Source organism: Tiliqua scincoides, chromosome 3, assembly GCF_035046505.1.
Source record: "Tiliqua scincoides isolate rTilSci1 chromosome 3, rTilSci1.hap2, whole genome shotgun sequence".
NCBI lineage: Eukaryota > Metazoa > Chordata > Lepidosauria > Squamata > Scincidae > Tiliqua > Tiliqua scincoides.
The window spans coordinates 182,771,078-182,784,724 of NC_089823.1; positions in this window are offsets into that span (position 1 = coordinate 182,771,078).

Genomic DNA, 13,647 nt, shown 5'->3' on the forward strand with positions numbered 1-13,647 from the left:
TAGTCCTCTAGTTCTGTGCCTCTAGTCCTGTGCTGGATGCAGCAGAGGCTGCACTGGCCCCACTGGATTGCCGCATGGGACTTTTGTTAGGATTGGACTGCCCATGGTTAAAAAGCTGGAGAAAAAGAAGTCCTTGGATGTGCTTTGGCAAAAAATCTTACAGATTTCTCATAGATAAGAAAACCCCAAAATATAGGTTTTATATCCAGATGTGCACTTATTCCATGGGAAATGCCAATTTCCATGTGAGATTTGTACTTTTGGTTTTGGCCTGGTATTCAGAGGAATGCTGCCACTGAACGCCGGAGGTGGGATTTAGTCTTTCTGACTAGTAGTCATCAATAATGTCCTCCATGTACCATTTTCTAAACTGAAAATCCACAAATGCAAGGATGTGCAGTGTGAGTGTGGCAGGCAAGGCAGAACCACTCCATCATAGTCCATGGAAGAGCAGCACAGCTGCCCTGCCTGCTTACACCTGAGGAGGCTCTCTTTACGCTCGAGGTGGCTCTCCTTACATTAGCTTTCTCAAGTGTATGGAGAGCTTCCTCGGGTATAAGCAGGCAGGGCAGCTGCACTGCTTTTCCAAGGAATACGATGGGGTGGTTCTGCCTCACCCACACTGCATGTCCCTGTGCAAATGTTGCAGACTTTGAAAGGAAGTTTCTCTAGCACCTTTATCATTTTGCTTGTCTGTTCTATCACTGTGGGATATGTCTTTCCCTAAGTGGGATGAATCATGAGTGGTTTTGGTGACTCCTTATTTGGGCAGGTGGAAAAGCAATGCATCATTTCAGAATGAATTCGGTGCCATGTCATCTTGCCATGCTAAAAGAGTTGCATGAATTGGTGTTTTCCAGATGTGGTTAGATAGAAATTCTGATAGGAATCCCGCTACATAGACTTTCATGGTTCCAAAAGCAGCATGCTTTTGTGGTACAATTTGAATGGTTGAAATCAAACCTCATATTTGGATGGCTGCGTGGAAGGAAGTTCACCCCACTGGTTACAAGAGCTTTGGTATATGATGATTATAGGTTTGGCATAACAAACACATTTTCCAGGAAGCCAGGACAAAGAATGTGTGATGATATCTGACCCCCTTGAAAACAATGAATTCATGTTTCCAAGAAATTGCTGGAAAATCTTGTTTTTATTTGACATGGTATATGTCTTATTCAGCTATGTATATGCATACAGCATCCTTCTCTTCATCTCAGTGGTGTCACTAGGATTCGTGTCACCTGGTGCGGGAGGCCTGCGCATCACCCCATGCAGTGAGCAGGGCAACGCCCCAGGTGGTGGGCGTGGTGATGTACCGTTGCCCCACCCCCACTGGTTTTTTGGCTGTGATATTTCAATGTGGCTTGTTTCATTGCATTCTGCATGAAATTACGCATTGATTGATATATAACATGATGGTATTATTCCTCCAAATTCTGATTTTAGTGATTTTGAAAACTTGTAGAGTCTCTCTCTCTCTCTCTCTCTCTCTCTCACACACACACACACACACACACACACACACACACACACACACACACCATGTCAACTTACTAACACCTTATTGCAGCAGTTCTCAAACTTTTAGCACTGGGACCCACTTTTTAGAATGACCCTTTTAGTCCGGGACCCTTTGGAAGTGATGTCATGGCCAGAAGTGACCATGCAAAGTGACCATCATCAAGCAAATTAAAATAAATAATTATAAATAATTAAATTAAAATAAAAGAAATAATTAAGCAAGGAGGAGCCAGTCCTGTTCCACCAAGTGAATCTACTCTGAAGTAAGTCCTGTTGTGGTCAATGGGGCTTACTCTCAGGAAAGTGTGGGTAGGATTGCAGCCTGTGAGCTCAAGCCTATGCATGTCTACTCAGAAGTAAGTCCCATAGTGGTTAATGGAGCTTACGCTGTAGTCTGCCTGCAATAACCCCCATCCTGCCCCCAAAAAGAATCAGTGAGATTTCCAGCCCTCTCCCCAGTGCCCAGTTTAAAGTTCTTCTATTTCAGGCATATCAAAACAAAGACCCACCTGGCTTTACAAGTGCAAAATAGAAAACTTCCCCTTACCAGTTGAAGCCTCTTTTTGGTCCTTTTTAGTGGGGGGTGGAGGCTGCCTTCTGGAGCAGCCTTCTGGAGCAACTCCTTCGGATCAGGACCATTCTGGTGTCCTCACATTCCCCTTTGTCTGGCCTGACCACCAGCCAAGGCTTGTCTGCCTACTCACGACTAAATGCAACCATGAGGCTGCTTTGCTTTCCATAGGGCTCAGTAGGGCAGCTGGGAGGCAGGGACCTCCTTCTCAAAACATCCTTCTCGGGTGTTTTGGGGGGGCTGCATTCATTGGATCAGGACCATTCTGACGTCGTTGGAGTCCTCTCAGCCTGCCCTTTCCGACGAACTAAGGCAGGTCCACCTACTTGTGCGTTAATGCGGCCACGTGGCTTTGTTTCAATAGACTTGCAGCTGGGAGGGAGGCAGGGACATCCTTCTTGTGTTTTGGGGGGCTGCATTCATTGAATCGGGACCATTCTGGTGTCGTTGGATTCCTCTCAGTCTGCACTTTCTGAGAGACTATGGCAAGTACGCCTACTTGCGAGTAAACACGTGATATGTCTCACTTTCACGTTCCATAGGGCTCCATGCATTTTTTCTTTCCGGTTTTTTGACCATAACTTTTGAAGGAAAGGAGCTATTTCAATTCTGTTTTTTGTATTGCACTCTGCTGGACATTCTGCATCCAATGGTGCATGGCATGATGGGGTACCTCCGAAAGCCGTGAAGTTAGCGCGTCTTCCCCAGGGCGCGTCACCTCCCGGCGCGTCACCGGGTGCGGCCCACACCCCCCACACCCTCCTAGCGATGCCACTGCTTCATCTTCCTGGTCCATTCTCTTTTCATCTCCTATTTGCCTGACTCCCTGCATTTTGCAACTCCTGAGTGGTCTTAACCATTCCCTTCACTGAAACAATTGAAAAAGCTGTTATTAGGAAGCTGATTGCTCCTTTTTCAGACTCAAGATTCAGAGCAAACTAAGACAATGTGTCTAAAAACCCAGAGTGACTTCTGCTGGATTATTCGTTCTTGCTTTCCCTGATAGACATGTAGGTAATTTCTCATCTACTGCAGATAATTGCAAGCCAGCACAGAAATAGACCCAGCTGAATTTTACTAGAAGGCCAAGTTTCATTAGTTAGGATTCAGAAACTGAAAAGTCTCAGCATCTTTATCTTGAGAGTTTTTCCTTTCCTAGACATCTGCGTAAAAATATCAGTCTGGCATAGGGAGCAATTGTACAGAATAGTTGATTGCTTTAAGCAAAGGTGGACGTCTGATAGGGTTATTTTTATAATGGTACTTGCTTTGCCTGTGGCCCTGTGTTCATCATTGACAAAAGCTTGCATCATGCATCCACATATCAAACACTTGTGCATTTAATGAGGGCTCAGAAATTGTTCTCATTGGAGCACCAACTTCTTTGATACTAGCTTGGTATATGCAGGATTTCCCAGACAAGAAATGCAGGAACATAAGAGCCTAGGCCTGAGAAGGGAGTTTGAAGGTGGTCAATTAGAGAGCGATGAGCTGAGATTGATTGGTACTAGACTGAGGACCCAATCCTATCCAATTTTCCAGTGCTGATGCAGCTATGCCAATGGGGTGTGCACAGCATCCTATGGTGGGAGGGAAGTAAGCCTATCTGGGGTAAAAACATCCTGGGGTAGTGGACGAAAGGAAGAGTTGGCATTCTTTCCGTTCAACTGATTGTCCACTGCCACCCCTGAATTTGCACTACCTTGAAAAACATAGATATGAGACTACACATTTGCTGAGGAACATATAGTTCCACCCTTAGATACAATCAAAAACTTGTTGGAAGCTTCACCTGGAAAGAAAGTAGAATATGACTTTTTCTTGAACAGGACTTGTTGATTTATTTTTAGCAGTGCAATCAAACGATACACTTGAGGTGCAGGTCTGAAATTCATTTCTCTCTAGTCAGGTCTGGTTCAGGGTTCTGATACACATCCATGTTTACATTCCTTAATTCTAGTAAATTCTGTTTACCGTCATGAAGAGACTTTAAGGCTGAAATAAGTTTGTCATAATAATGCTGAAGAACAGACTTACAGGAGTTCAGTCAGTAATTCTTTCCCTGTTATATAAAAGATCACTATCTGGCTTAGTAATTTGCAGCTGAACTAGAGCATGTCTTTTAATTGGTTCAGAAGTAAGTGAGGCTTTGATAATAATATACAGACTGTCAAAAAACTTGTGGTTTAAAATGTCAGGCATGTCTACGTTGTCTGATGTCAGTCGAGTTAAGAGATACTGCAAAATTGAAAAACAGTGATTTTAATCATTATGTACCACAACATTCTTTTTTACTTATTATTAATAATCTCATGACAGTTTTTATTAAGCAGTATGTTTAATTGATCTTCACAGCATGGGATCTGGCACACACACTTCTCAAAAATTCAATTTAAGGAAGTGTTGAGTATTTGGGATTCCTCTCTCTGTGTCTCAGCTATATTTATGGGCATGTCTTCAAGTCCTTCACCAGGCCATATGTATGGTGAGGTAGGAAATCTGTGCCATAGCTATTTGAAGTTGCCATCACTGCATCTTATAGAAGTTCAGGGTGGAGTCTGAACATGGAGAGGGGAACTTCTTGTCTCATTGCTTTTTCCAGAAAAGCTTAAGGGTCAAGTGGCAGATATAGACCACACCACTTTTGGGCAGAAGCAATGAATAGTGGGGATGTCTAACACAGCAATGTTCAATCAGTGCACAGCAGTACATTGGCATGCCACAAATGATCTGCAGGTGTACTGCAGGAGTTTGGGAGAGGGTCATTTATTAGTAGGGCCTTTGGGGGATGGGAGCCCACCACCGGCAGTGTGGTGTGCCTTGTCAATTGCCAAAAATCTGATGGTGTGTCTTGACCATTTTAGTGCCTTGTCAATATGCCATGAGATGAAAAAGATTGAAAATCACTGATCTAGCATCTCAAAGCACAACACTGTAGTTTCACAGCCTGTCCAATGTTCAAAATTGTGTGGTATTGTAACTCAGGCGAAAGTTCCATCATAGTGTCTTTTGCTTGGGAAGTGCTGTGACTTAATGATAGAATGTGTGCTTGCTTGCAGGAGGTCCCAGGTTGAACTTCTGATGGTTTCAGGTAGGGCAGAGAAAAATTCCTGCCTGGAACCCTGGAGAGCTTCTGCTGGTTGTGTTCACAGTACTGGCTTAGATGTCAACGGTCTAATTCCTTATAAGGCAGCATCCTATGATCCAGCTTCCTTTGGGATTTTTAATTTTTTTTTTTTAAAGATTATGAGTCCATTTGTGATTCCCTTTGGGAAAGGGAACCATTTTGTTTCATACCTTTTGCTATGTGAACCGCTTTGAGAATCTTCTGCTGAAAGGCAATTCTTATTCTTTATTATTGTTGTTATTCATCATAATGGTCCTTATCCAGCTAAACATAAGCACCTTTAGGTCTCACATTTTAACTGGAGTTATTCACATGCTTAATTCTTCTGCTGGGAGCAGTGGGCTGGAAAAATGCTTAACTACTCCTGAATTGTATCCTAGATTATAATACAGATAGCAAACAGTAGGTTCTCAGGAAGATTCCCGCTAGCTCTAAAGAGACAGCTCAAAACTTGTGCAGTTTCATGCTAATTAATGACAATTTCTGTCCTTTTCTAGAGTGAGCAGCAAGAGCACCAAGGAAACAGATGTCCCTGGAGACATGAAGCAATTTCAGACTCTACTAGTGACAGCACAAAATATTCAAGTCAAAGAAAATCTGCCGGGACTCTGATGCTATGATTTCGACTGTACCTCTTAGAAAAATCCATCTGTCTTTGACCCTTCTGACCCAACCTACTGCAGTTTTGCAGCCACAAGGTAGCACGTGGACCACAATTTCCCTCCCTACTGTCAGCTTCATAGTGATGTTTGACATCTTATCCCAAACACCTTCCAATCTGAATGACCCCCTCACGAGGACAGGACTCTGGTGTTGCTACCAAAGGTGTCACATTTCCCAGAAAGGTCTGTTTTGTCTAGGTCAGTTTCTGTAAATGAACATATTGATTATTATTTTTTTTTTTTTTAAGAACAGAATCAAAACAGCCTGAGGGCCACAAAACCTGTCAGGTAGAAACTCTTCTTGATATCACTTCATAAACATTCTAGGAAATTAAAGTATTAAGGACCCAATCCTATTCAATTTTCCAGTGCTGTTGTAGACATCCCAATGGGGCGTGCACTGCATCCTGTGGTTGGAAGACAGTCACAGAGGCCTCCTCAAGGTTCGGGAACATTTGTTCCTTTACCTTAGGGCTGCATTGTGACTGCACAGGTGCTGAAAAGTTGGATAGGATTGGGCCCTATGACACAGAGTTAAGAGGCACAGTGGAGGCTCAAACAAAGATTTGTTACAGGATTTTGAAACTGGGAAGAAGGCATCCTTTTTTGACTGAACTATTCTATAGTAGGCAATTCTTTTGCTGTCTGGCAGTTCAGCTGCCAGTGGGCACATTCAAGGTAAAAGACACTGTTCATTGTTACTTTTAGGGCCAATTGGTCCAGCATCGCTTCATGGCTTTTCTAGAAGCATATCTTGTATATCATGCTTTGGGATGTAAAGAGTTTATATTTTATGTTTGTTTACATTTAAATCATGTAATCATTGTTTACTGAAGGTGTTTGTGAAAAATTAAAACCATTCTTTGTACAGTAAGAGTTTTCATTTTAAAAAACAAGGTGTTTCACGTTCCTGCTTTTAAGATAGAGATATGAGACCCATAGTGGTTGTCAAGTTCAACCAGAAAAGAATGCTTCAGCCATGTTGATTTATCTAAATGAAGATGGGTAGGCAAGAGAGCACGAACTCTCCAGTGTGATGAATGTATACACCTATTTTTTTCCTGAGTATATATGTAATCCAGAAGGCATTAATGGCAACTTCCTTCCCCCCCCCCCCAAAAAAAAGGAGGGTTGATGACAGTATTGACAGGGTTACCCCCTCCTTTCCACACCATGGCACTAATCTGGATTGGGGCTCTCCACAGCTATTATCTACCAAAACAACAACAACAACAAAGTATAAAAAACATTTAGGGCCCAATCCTATTTTTTTTAAAAAACACCCACCACCCACTGGCATGGCAGCCATGCCAATGGAGCACTACAGCATTGGTGGTGGGGAAGAGTCACAGAGGTATCCTCAGGGTAAGGGAACTCTTGTTTAAAGCCTCCACTCTGATGAAAGCCTCCACTATCCTGCGCTGGTGCACAAACAAGGTGAGTAAGGGAGGGAGAAAGGGGATTGGCTGGTAGCACAAGCAAGCGCTGCAGGTAACCACTACCACCCTGGTCTCCCTCCCACCCTTCTCCTTCCTGCCTGGACACTCACCTCTCCCTGCCCCATTCCATTCATTGCCTGCCCCACCTCCCACTCTCTGGCGCTGTCGGTTGGTGGCCTCTCTGCTGGCCCACATGCATAGCTGCCAGCCATCGTGTTGGCAACCTTGTTGTGCTTGCCAGCAGAACATCACTTCTGCTAGCATCCTCTCGCTTCCACTGGAAAACATGCATTTTTCCAGCAGAGAGAATAGGATATACAAGAGTTCTGTGTTCACATCAGAAGGACTGCAGGGTCTGGATCAGGACTTCAGTGGGCCAAGATACATGATAGTCCAGTGGTTCTCACACATTTAGCACTGGGACCCACTTTTTAGAATGAGAATCTGTCCTAACCCTACTGGAAGTGATGTCATGACTGGAAGTGACATAATCTTTAACAATCCTAGGCTGCAATCCTACCCACATTTACCAAGGAGTAAGTCCCATTTACTATCATTGTTAAAAGAATATACATAGAAGCTTGTTAAAAGTACAGATCTGTCACTTTTCCCCAAATGCAGTCACATACCATGGTAGCATCAAGTCTAATATATTCAAAATAAAATATTGAAATGAATGGGGACCCACCTGAAATTGGCTTGTGACTCACCTAATGGATCCCGACCCACAGTTTGAGAAACACTGTGGTAGTTCATGGTATTTGCGAATGAAGTAAAACTACTCGTTCCTCAGGGTTATTATTTGTTACATAAATTACCATTTCTGTGCATTTTCTATTTCAGAGTTACATTACATTGAAGACTTACATAATCAAGTACTTTTTATGAATAAGACTTGCTTTGTAGATGGCATGCTAATGTACTGAGCAAATGTCCCCTATAAGAATATTTAACAAAGGGTCATTTATTTCTTGTGTCCTTGCCGCTCTCACTGTGTCAGTGAAATGCTTCTTGTTTCTCTGACTATTTAACAAAATGTCCCTGAAAATTTCTTTCACCCTGTACAATGAGAGGAAGGAGACGTTCTGTAGAAAAACCTCCCCTGCACAAACACACATACCCCACACCATGCATGGCATGGAAGATCAGCCAGACCCTATGATAGTGATGTGTACCTAGAGGTTTATGACCCATATAAGTCCATAGATGTTGCCAGTTTGTCCTCTAGCCTCTAGTAACTAAAAGGCTTTAAACTGAACTTCTCGTAGCTGATGAGGTAAAAGGAATACCAGAAACCCATAAACTGTACAATAAACAGCAATAAATAAATGGTCTTTTTTTTTTTTTTTTTAAGTGGCTCTTTTATTCCCATAAAGGGCAACATGCAATATAGATGGTTTCAGGCAGTTAAAAGTAGCTTAGTGGGAAAAAGTGAATATGGATACGAACCTACCTAGAAAACAGCAATTGGTGATTTGTTTTTGCTTTCATGCAAGGTTGGTTGCAAGGCAACCTTCAGTCTCGAAAGACTATGGTATAAGCCTACAGCACCCGGTATTCCAAGGCAGTCTCCCATCCAAGTACTAACCAAACCTGACCCTGCTTAGCTTCTGAGATCAGACGAGATTGGGCATGTGCAAGGTAACAGTTGCTGCTGGAAGTGCAGCCAAACCTTATCTCCTTTGCACTGCCATTGAACAGAGGTGTTTGAAAACGGTATGATTTATTTTACTCAGAAATAAACCCATTGCATTCAGTAAGACTTGGGCTGTAATCCTACCTTACTCACCGGAACAAACACCTCTGGCCATTGATTATACAGTGGGCCATCATTGTCCAAATTTGATAACAAACTTCACAGATGCTGGAGACCTGGTGGGGGCACGGTTGCCACACCACAATGACTTACTTGGAGGTTGCACTGGGCCCACAACCCACTCCATGGGCCACCCTGTGCCTCAGAACCCTGTTAGATGTGACCAGAAGTCACAAATGCGCACCAGAAGTGCTTTCGATCACATCCTGGAGGTACTCTGAGGCCTGGTGACGATGGTGGAATCCACAGATACTGAGCCAACGGATAAGGAGGGCCCACTGTACATAGTCTTGCCACTGACTCAGATGTGGTTTTCTTGTTATTTATATTATTAATATTATTATTTGCATAGCACCATCAATGTACATGGTGCTTTACAATAGAAGAGAAGAAAGCTCCAGCCCCAAGAGCTTGGGATCTACAATATCTGAGAGAGATGACAGAAGAAGGAGAGGGGAATGGTGCCAGAGAGGCTGGGGACAATATTTAATGCATGCATTCTTAGTTTGCCCCCAAGTCTTTACCACTAAGCCAACCACCGTGACTTCCAATTGTCCATGCTTTGTGGAGCACAAAGGATAATTCTAGGCAGCTTAAACCTCATAAATCAAAGGGGTGTGTTTTTTTTTTCAAATTTTAATAGATCATCACTGCCATAGGCTATGGCCCATAGCCTTTCACACATACACTCACAGCACAAACCTATGTATGCTTACTCATAATGAGAGCCTAACCCTATTCTTTCCCCTACCTCTGCTGATGCAGCTGCAACAAAAAGCAGCATACTGTATTTTGTGGGTGGGGAGAGGGCAGTGTTAGAGACAAAAATGCAGGTTGGATCCATCACCTGCAGCCTCCCCACCCCAATTCCTCCTCCCTCCTCACCCCATTTCTCCACTACCTGTCTCATTTCACCCTTCTCCATCTCTACCATTGCTTTACCTGCTCTGCAGGCATGATGAGGTCCAGCAATGTCCCATGCGCACTCCTGCCTCTTGTGGCAGTGCTCCCAAAATGGCAGAGTGCTCTCAAAGTGCTCCCAAACTGAGTTCCACAGTTGCAAAGCGCTACAGCATAGGATTGGGCTGTAATTGGGTTACATTGTCCTCAATGGAGCTTACTCCCAGGAAAGTGTGCTTAGGATTGCAGTGTTAGTGCGCAATCCTATATTGTACTTGGGCCAACACAAGTCACTTGCGTCGGACATGCACTGGCCTCACTGGTGCCACTACGGGCCAAGCATTGGCCAAGCTTGGTTGGGGGGAGGGCACATGGGGAGGGCAGGAAGGAGGTGGAGCTAGGACCCAGCAGTTACACCAGATTCTGACCCCGTTCCCGGGCAGCGCAGGGCAGTCCCAGACTGCTTGGATTTGCAACACCACATCAGGTGGTGCAGATCTGAGTAGACCCATTGGCCTGCTTCCAGCACAAGTTAGGATTGCTTTCTTAATTGGGTTAAGCAATGTTAATGGATTTTCACGGGATACATTAAAGACAGCATGTTGGTTACAGTGTCACTGGTCCACAAAACGGATCTATGCCACTTCCACAGAGCACAGGTGGCATACTGAAGAGGATGATTTTCATTCAAGCCAACTGCTACTTTTCTGCTGCATCACAGGAAAAAGAGTGGTCTCTGCAGCAGCTGTTCATAGCGGTAGCGTTAGAAACTGGCAGTGAGTCATCCAGTCCCCAGCTTCTGTGCAGTAGCAAAAGTTGTATTTACTAAGCAAACAAACAGAAACCCCACCAATTCCCGCCAATCCTTCTGAGATGCTCCTGTAAGCCTTCTGACAAGTAGGTGATTTTCTGCTCTGATAATGACTGGCATTTGCATTCTCCAACTTTTAGAAAAGGGAACTGAGAGACGCAGAGAACAAAATCAAGGCAAGTCACCAACTCAGGGCTGAAAATGTAATTCCCAAATAAACAGATGTGATGGATGAAGGCAGAGGCATCTAAAAGTGCGTCCAGATGGTGGCTTTTAAGGGGAACAGCTCTGCAGTGTGTATCTGTCTCCCATGAGCTACACATACCCAGTATCAAATACTGGCCCCGTTGCTGCTATTGTTACTACCTAACAGCATGACCCTGGTTCAGGCATTCACATCCATGCACTCTTTAACCATGTCTCCCCCTGCTTGTAGAGAGAAATTCTGTACTTGAGGAGAGATTTTCCCCACGATTAAGAATATTAGACTCCCAGTGTTCCATATACCAGGAAGGATCTCTCCCTGACTACAACATTAAGTAGATGGGGGTTGTGGTCTTAAAAGCAGAGTTTGCTGGTGTGCCCCTGTGGGTGCTGCAGTGGGGTACAGCACCCATGGAATGTGAACACCTGAATAGTATTGTGGGCTAGTCTGTAAAATGTTTTTAAAAATAAGTGATTTATTTTTTCACATCTTTATACCACGCTTCCTCCAAGGAGCTCAGGGTGGTGTACACAGTTCCGCCCCTGCTTTTGTCCTCACAACAACCTTGTGAGGTATGTGAGGTTGAAAGATAGTGACTGGCCCAAGGTCACCTAGGAAGCTTCATAGCTGATCAGAGATTTGAACCTGGATCTTCCAGGTCTTAGTCCAACTCCTAAGCCATTACTCCAATGGTTCTCAAACCTTTTAGCAACAGGACCCACTTTTTAAAATGACACTCTGTTGGGGTCCCAACCTAGCATTACAAGACTTTTTTTAAAAAGGTGATCTAGAAAGAACACCCCCCCCCGCCGCCCCAAAAGACCTTACTGTCGCCCAGAGCTCTGCCCTTGCTCCGGGCAGTGTCTGGACTGGTGTTGGGCCAGCGTCGGTGCACCCTGCATGGAGAGTGCTTTATGGCATGATTATAACACCCAGTTCCAGCACTGGTGCTGAAGGCCTTTAGGATTGGGCCCTAAGTAACTGGAGAGGGCTTCTCTTTAAGGCATTTGTTTGCCTAGATCAGTGTTTCTCAACCAATGTTTCTCAACCACTAGTAGCCTCCTGTTCACCCTGAGCCTCTTACTTTTGTTTGTTGTGTCGCATTTGGCCTCCCAACCCACAAATAACTGGCGATGATGTCATTGCCAGTTACTTCCAGTGGTACTTCAAATAGGTAGACCTTGTGAAGTGGCACTGCAGAGAACAAACCTTGAGAAACACTGGCCTAGAAATTATTCTGAACATGATCAAAATTCTTGCTGCCTTTCTGGAAACTTCTGGATATTACCCATTGCTGGTAGAGATTCTAAGAAATGAAGTTCTTAATACCTCCCAGCTCAATTCATTTAACAGCCCAATCCTAACCAATTTTCCAGCACTGATACCCCCACAATGTAGCCTCAAGGGAAGAGAATAAATGTTCCCATACCTTGAGAAGGTCTCTGCGAGTGCTCCCTCACCATAGGATGTAGCATGTGCCCCATTGGGATGACTGCATTGGGCTGTAAGCAGAAAAGCATTGGGAACTCCTTGGTAGAGTGGACTCCATAGACCCAGGAGTGTCTAGGATAAAGAGATGGCCTCTGGAGCTGCAAAGTTTCATTCCATCAGCCCTCCTCCTCCTGCCCTGACCCTTTACCAGAGTTAATTTGGAAAACTAACTAGCTAGCTAGCTGCTGAACAAATTGTATGGTTGTAGGAAGTGGTGGTGCCATTATCATACAGGCTTACATTACAGGATCAGTGTAAGGATTACTGAGGTCATGCATGCAAAGAATGTGGAGAAACTAGAAAAATGCACTGTTTTATCATCTTGAATTAGGGTAAATCCTAACCTACTTTCCAGCACTGACATAAGGGCAACGCAGCTCTGAGGTAAGGAAACAAGAAGTCTTTTACTTTGAGAAGGCCTCTGTGAGTGCCACCCAACTGCAGGATGCAGTTCACGTCCCATTGGCACCACTATGCCAGTGCTGGAAAGTTCGTTAGGATTTGGGCCTTAGTGCCCAAGCATCAAGCTGGGAGCGAGCAAAGAAAGATTGTTGCTGGGCATAGAAATTAACAGGGAGAAGGGAGAGCAGTGGCATCACTACAGTTTGTGTCACCCGGTGCGAAAGGCCAGCACATTACCCTATGATGGACCTCCTCCCACGAAGTGAGTGGGACAATGCCGTAGGCGGTGGGCATGATAATGTACCATTGCCCTGTCCCCAGTGGTTCTTTGGTTATAACTTTTGAAAGAAAAGAGATATTTCAATGCGGTCTGTATCATTGCATTCTGCATGAAATTACACATCGATTGATATATAACATGATGGTATTTGAAAACATCAAGATTTTAAAAATTTTAGCCAGTAGTGGTGTCATGCCCCAGTGCACGTCACCTGGTGTTCCCCGCACCCCCTAGCAACACCACTGGGGGAGAGAAGCATGCAAAGAGTGAGAGAAGTCAAATGTGATAAAAAAGAACCAGACACATCTGTGTGTAGGCCAGCCATGGCCACAAGCCATATGGATACCTCTAACAGCCTGGGAAACTGTTTTCTTTCTCCATACCCATGTTTTGCTATGGTTTGTTAGCAGGCCAGACTT